Here is a 7,273-nt window from a genome sequence, read left to right on the forward strand (position 1 = left end):
TCACACTGTGTGAAACTACACACAGTGGGCACTTAGTAAATATTAACTGGACCTGTGAACAAAAGAATTTCTTTCCCCAAGCTGTTGGAATGGTGGTCATAGATTCTGAGCTTCTCTCTATCCCCTCACCTGGAACCTCCAGGATTCTCTGCTACTCTCAGGTTGTCCTGGCATCTGCCATGATCCATCTCCCTGCTTCCCCACCCAGTGAGGATTCCAACCTAGAAAAAATGCCAGCTTCAGCCTTGAGGGTGCGAAATCCATATTTGTAAAAAGATGACTTGAACTAAGTCCAAGGGACCACCTGCTTTCTGGCTCAGTTCCCCTCTGGAAACATTGAGGGGAGGTCTGTCCATTGTGGCATACTCCAAGGCCCAAGTGTATCCACCTGATTAAACATACAATTAAATCAAACAATTAAACATTCTACTTCAGTAGTACTAACCCTGAACTCCTGGAGGACCCAAAGGTCCTTGGGACCTAGAGGGGTCATCCTGAATATGAGCCTCCCCAAACCTTTGGCAGAATCTCTGGCTGCATCCTCTGATGATCAGACAGAAGACTTAGTTACATTTGAAATATTTCTATGGGGCTCAGGGACAAACTCTTCAGTCAATAGCAAGCAGCAGTGAGGAGGGGCCGAAAGCTGGCAGACCCATTGGGTAGAGGGTTAGATATTTATCCCCCCCTTTCTTAACAGAGGTTCATGATTTGGTTTTGTCCAATGGGGCTACTGGGAAAGAGGGATGCTCTCAGGACTGATGAAAGGGATTGTGGGGAGTAGACCATTTCTGATGATGAGTACTCAGGCTCCCAGCAAAGCTGGAAGGTCATAAAGAGGACTCTTCAAGGAGGAAGATACTACATGAGCAGGAGCAGAAACACTCCAGTTGGGCCCTGGCCTGGAACCATGAGGCCTTAAGGAGAAAACAGCCCAAGGACCCCACAGTTGATCTGCCCTCTGCTTTCCTGAAACATCTCACTGTGTGTCCAGTGCCCCACCCTGGGCTCAGCAACCATGGCATGATTGGGAGGGATGAAGAGGGACCCAGGTCAAGAGACTGAGGGATAGTAATGGATCCTCTTCCTCTCTCTCTCTCTCTCTTTATCTCTCTCTCTCTCTCTCTCTCTCTCTCTCTCTCTCTCTCTCTCTTCATCTCTCTCTCTCTCTCTCTCTCTCTCTCTCTCTCTCTCTCTCTGTGTGTGTGTGTGTGTGTGTGTGTGCGTGTGTGTGTGTTTGAAGAGAGACAGACAGAGACAGAGACAGAGAGATGGGAGGGGCAGAGGACAGTAGAAGTAGGGACATCAATTGAGAAGCTGCTGCAGTAATCCAGATCTGATGTCCAGCTTCTCCCATCCTCTCTACCAAAAGTCTCAGTGTCCCCACTGTGCGCAGATGGGCTGGCCAGTCTACAAAATTGACAGGCTCAATATTGATAGACCAAACCTCAATTTTAGAAGGTAGAAATGCATCACTTGCCAAGGATCAGCAACCCTCTGCCTCAGTTGCCCTCAGTAGCTGGGCTCCCCAGGACTGGGACAGGTTGAGAGCAAGGCTGCTCCCTATGGCACTCACATCCTTGGGCCCCTGGGGCCTTTGGTTGGCCAGGAGAGGCAGACTGGACTGATCCACATTTGCTTGAATTCAGAATGTCCTTTACAGTAGGGATGTCTTTAAAAGGGCTTTGGGGAAAATGGCACAGTTGGCATTTCATGAGGAGTGATCCTGGGAATATGGGAAACAGGGAAGGGAGCTTACTAACAGGCTTGAAAGGGCAGATCCTTCCCTTTGGGGGTGTTTGCTCATACCTAAAGAGAGGTCATTTTGTTCAGTTTTGCCTTTTGCCTTCCCCCTCACAAATGCCTCTTAGTGACAAAGCAACCAGTTTGTCCTGCTGCCCCAAGATGCAGTGCAGGCCCCAGAGAAGGGATTTGGTGTTCAGGGGATGAAAGTGGGGGGGGTGGGGCAGGATGCAGGAGGGAAGAACTCCACTATGGACAACACGGGAAGAGCAGGGAAGCTGGATTATCTACCAGATGGAAATGGAAAGAATAATAGATACATGAAAAGTTTTAAGTGCTTAAAACTACACTCAAATCTAGGGACATCTATACACCATTCCCATTTTAAAGTTCAGGAAACTAAGGCTAGGCTAGATGAAATGACTTTCCCAGGGTCACAAGTGTCTAAGGCCAGGTATGAACCCATCTTCCTTATGTCAAGTCCACCTTACCCATCTCCCAATGTTCCCTCTCAAAGACAGGAGGGTTTCACAAGTTAACAGGATCCTATTGAGTAAGGAAAACCAGAAAAAATGTAAAAGAAAAGAGTAGGCTTAGAATCAGTCCAAATATGCCTGGACAACTGTTCAGATGGGCCCAAGGGAAGCATGAAAGCATAAAGCATTGTTTTGGGAGTCAAGGAACCTGGGATCAAATCTCAGCTCCATTATTTACTAGCAGCAGGACTTGCACCAAGTCCCTTTTCCTCTTGGTGCCTTACTTTTCCTAACTCCATAACTAATTCAGTCAGGTCCTCTCCAGTTCTGGAGTGCATCCCCAGGAGATAGGAGAGGGTGGGAAGGTGAAACTGAGGACCAGATTACCTAAAGAATCATCATGTCCAGCCCTGTGTAAGTTTAGAAGCTGGGCAGGCTGGTCCTGCTGGGCAAGGGAGGACTTGAAGCAGCCAGCAAGATCTGGGAGAAGGACTTGGTCTACAATGAGCTGCTGCCCCCAAGGAGTTCGACTGACTCTCTGGGAGCCTGACTTCTGCAGCTGGGAGCTAGCAGCTAGCCACCAGTTTTCTCCCGTATTCCATTCCCCCAAAAGTTGAGGATTTCAGGCTCATAGATTTGGAAAGTGCTTCAGAATCCCACCCCTCCCCAACCAAGAATCCCTTCTCCAATGTCTTCCCAGTCACTGCTGGGAGAGCTTCAGTCTTTGTTTCCTTCTTTCTTTCCTCCCTCCCTTCCTTCCCTCCTTCCCCTCTTCCCTCCTTCCTTCCTTCCTCCCTCCCTCCCTCCCTTCCTTCCCTCCTGCCATCTGGCACAATCCCCAAGAGATTGAAGCTAAATCATACAAGCCAGTGAGAGAAGGGTGATTCTCAAGGTCAGGATCTGGAGCTAAGGCTGGAATTTTGAAATCTGTGGCAGGATGTCAGCTAAGGAGTGGGTGGGAGGTGTCCTGACATACCTGGTTCTTGTCCCCTGGTGGAGAAGAAAGTCAAACCTCAGGACATGAACACTGGCAGAGCTGACCTTGTTGACTCTAGTATTCCTAGGCTCCCTTACCCCTCCCATTGTCCCCAGTTCCTCACCCCCAACAGCAAAAACAAACCCAGAAGCAAGAACAATAGTTGATCTTGAGGGTTCCCAATGTACTTTTAAATACATTGTGATCTCATATCATAACATATATGATAGACATCACATAATACAAATGAGGAAACTGAGGCCAATTTGTCCAAGGTGCTACAAATTGTGTCAGAGCCCATCTGGGCTGTGTTTGGCTGGGAGCCAATGACCTTATATTTCATGAGCAGAAGGAGATGTGTCAGATTGGCATGTCCTTAGTACTGGCCCCACACATACTCCCCTTTTCCCCCCTTGCCCTCATCCCAGGGTCTCTTCGGAGCTCATACCTAGTTCAGGGAAGAAGGAGCAAGATGGGCCCCGGTGTACACTGTGGGAAGCAACCAAACTCAGCATCGTTCCTGGAGCACAAATAGAACCAGGAGAGAATTATCAATCCTAAAATTAGAAAGGAATATTTTCTATGAATATTTGCAGTTCATTATTGACTTTGGAGACTCATTATACTTGTAGGAAAATATGGAATTTGATGATTACCTTGTCTAATTATGTATAGACAGGGAGAGCCAAACTCTCTTTCAAGTCAGTGGGAACTATGCCGAAAGAACCAAAGTCAAGATTGGGCCCTGAGTATTTTTAAATGAGGTTGGGTGTTGAGTTCGATATTTAAAGAAAATAATAATATCTCACTTTTCTATAATATTTCCGTGTTGACAAAATGCTTTGAATAATCTATTATCCCATTTGAGCCTTCCCACAATTCTGGGAAGCCGGTTCAATTATTATCCCCATTTTACAGATGAAACAGTTGAGGTCTGAGAAATGAAATCCTTGGCCTTAGGCCAAAAAGTTAGAAATATTTGGAGGCAGGATTAACCCCCAGGCCTTTGGGCCTCTGTGTCCAGAATGTTATTGCTGTTCATTCATTCACTCCAACCCTTTGTGATCCCATAAACCTTATTCTCTTCTATATTCCACTGTCTCTCAAAGTCTGTTCAAACTCCTGTTAATGTTTCCATGATACTTTCTCATCATCTCATCCTCTGCCATTACCTCTCTCTTTTGCCTTCAATCTTTCCCAAAATCAGGGTCTTTTCCAATGAGTCCCACCTTGTCTTGATGGATTGAAGGATTGGAATTGAAGGGTTGAAGGATTGAAGCTTCAGCTTTAGGATCCGACCTTCCAAGTCTGATTTTATCTCTTTGCTCTTTCAAGGGCCTCACAAAAGTCTTCTCCAGCATCACAGTTTAAATGTCTGGATTCTGTGGCACTCACCTCTCCCAACTCATCATTACTACTGGAAAAACCCCATTTTTGATCATATGGACCTTTGATGGCAAGGTGATGTCTCTGATTTGTAGTCTGCCATCTAGAATTGTCAGGGCTTTCCTTCTGAGGAGCCAAGCTTCTTGAATTTCATGGCTGTCATCACCATCTGCAGTGATCTTTGAGCCCAAGAATATAAAATCTGATCCTGCTTCCATTTCTTCTCCCTCTATCTACCAGGAAATGATGGCACCAGTTGCCATGATCTTAGTTCATGTCCAGAATGCAATCCATCATTCCTCATGTGTTTTCACAAAGGCTCTAAGGCCAATAGTGGGGTTTTCTTTGTAGAGCTCTTTTTCCTCTGGACTTTGCAGACAAGCTCTTTAAGGGGACATATTACATTTTTCTCCCATTTCCCAAATGTATACAGGGATACACAGGGTAGTTAAGAGAAAAGATCACCCAAAGGAACCATTGACTGGTAGGCCCAGGAAAAACCTCCTGAAGCAACTGAGAGTTGAGCTGAGCTTAGAAGATGAATAACTGGAAATTTTTATGGATGAGATGGGGTCTTCATCCACTCTTACTGGGGCCCCTTGGACAAGCTGATGGACTTGGAGTCAGAGACATTGAGTTCAAATCATGCCTTACTCACTAGCTGTGTGACCCTGAGTGAATAATTTAACCTCTCAGTTTTTTTTGGCAAGGCAATGGGGTTAAGTGACTTGCCCAAGGTCACACAGCTAGGTAATTATTAAGTGTTTGATGCCAAATTTGAACACGGTCCTCCTGATTCCTGTGCCATCTAGTTGCCCTCTCTTCTCAGTTTTTCCCATCTATAAAATAGGAATAACACCTGTGGTAACTACCTCACTGGGTTTCTTTTGAGTCCAGTTCTCTATCTACTATGCCTCTCACATGCTGAATGGAAAGTGGAACCCATTAAAATGAAAGTTTTTTGAGAGCAAAATTGTTGTCTCCCTCCTCCTCCCTCCACACCCCCCAGGGATCAGTACAGCATATTGCAGAGAAGAAATGGTTGTCTAATTGAATTGAATTGAATTGGGTCCTTGCTTGAAGATTGGCTAAGTATAAATAGCGGAGCTGGGAAAAAGGTCTGGAAACTGACGGGATAATGAGCTGCTGAGGAGGACTGAAGAGTGGCAACCAGTCACAGCTTGCAGTCTTTTCCTTCTCTTGCACACTCAGAAAAGCCACCATCAAGACCAAATCCCTCTCCAAGAATATCAGAGAATCAGACTGAGTGTGAAGTGATAAGATTTGGAATGGGGCTGACCTAGGATGGTATCTAGTTCCATTTCTTACAAGAGAAAGCACTGAGAGCAAGAAAAGTGAAGTGACTTGCCTAAGGCTACTAAACAATGTCATGAATGTTTATTCTCTCCTACTGCCTCAGGATCTCAAAGACTCTGCCAGTGGAGTATAGGCTTTGACAAATCTAAGGCCACAGCTGGCAAGACTTTGAGTATAGGCCCCAGTGATAGACTGTGGGTTTGTTTTTTGAAACCCAGTGGAGTTAAAAACAAAATGGTGGACCACTAGGTGATGAATCATAACTGATGAAGCCATGCACTAAGGGGTGGAGAGATCAGCCTCAATGGATGGAAGATCCACACTGATTAAACAGAGAAGCTTACAAAGTATGGAAGGAAGACAATACTTGTTATTTTGCCAAATATCATATAGCATAAATACCATGTACTTCTGGAGCCCCTTGTGACCCTAGGTTCGGCATGCCTGTTGTCATGCTGTTGGGGGCAACCAACTGTGAATGTAATGGAGTGGCAGATTAGATGAGATAAGATAGTAAAAGCATTTAATTAAGATGTAGAAGAAATGTAAATAAAAGGAAAGGAAATAACAAAAAAAAAAGACATATTCTCTTCCCCATATACAAATAAATAACAAATAAACTCCAGATGGGGGGTTAGGATAGGCTAAGAGCTTCCTGGGGAAACTAAGAGGTGGAGGAAACTTCCTCAGTGTGTGAGCCCATTCATTACCACATTTAAGAAATGCTTGTTGACTGTCTTCTCTCTCTGGCCAGCAATAGAGATCTAATCTCTCAGGGACAAACTGTAATCTTCCATAGTAACCTTGACTTGACTCTGGAATGATTAAGATTTGGGTTAGATTCCTCTCACTCCCACAGCTCTGCTCCTAACTGCTCACAAATATCCTGGAAGTCCATTCACTTCTCCATCTTCCCTCCCCATGCAACTCTTCTCCTTTTCAAAATTTCTACCATTTGATGTAATCCTCACATCCTGGAACAAAGATCCCTGATAGTTCCACAAAATGAATAATGACTCCCCTTTCTTTTACCCCATCTGGGGAGGCCACTCCTGCTTATTATAGTTATAATCTGGAGGAGGTAGGCAGGGTAATGGTAAGTAACCCATTTTAGAGATGAGGAAGCTGAGGACTTATCCAAGGTCACATGGTACCACATTTTCTCAACTATTTTCTAAGGTTGTCCTTCCATTGTTTATCTATCTATCTATCTATCTATCTATCTATCTATCTATCTATCTATTTGCTTGTTTGTTCATTTATTTAACTGTTAATTTGTTTATTTATTTTGCATTTTACAATTTTCCCCCAATCTCCCCCCCCCCGCCCTGAAGGCAGTCTGTTAGTCTTCACATTGTTTCCATGGTATACATTG

Source organism: Macrotis lagotis, chromosome X, assembly GCF_037893015.1.
Source record: "Macrotis lagotis isolate mMagLag1 chromosome X, bilby.v1.9.chrom.fasta, whole genome shotgun sequence".
NCBI classification, from domain to species: Eukaryota; Metazoa; Chordata; class Mammalia; order Peramelemorphia; family Peramelidae; genus Macrotis; species Macrotis lagotis.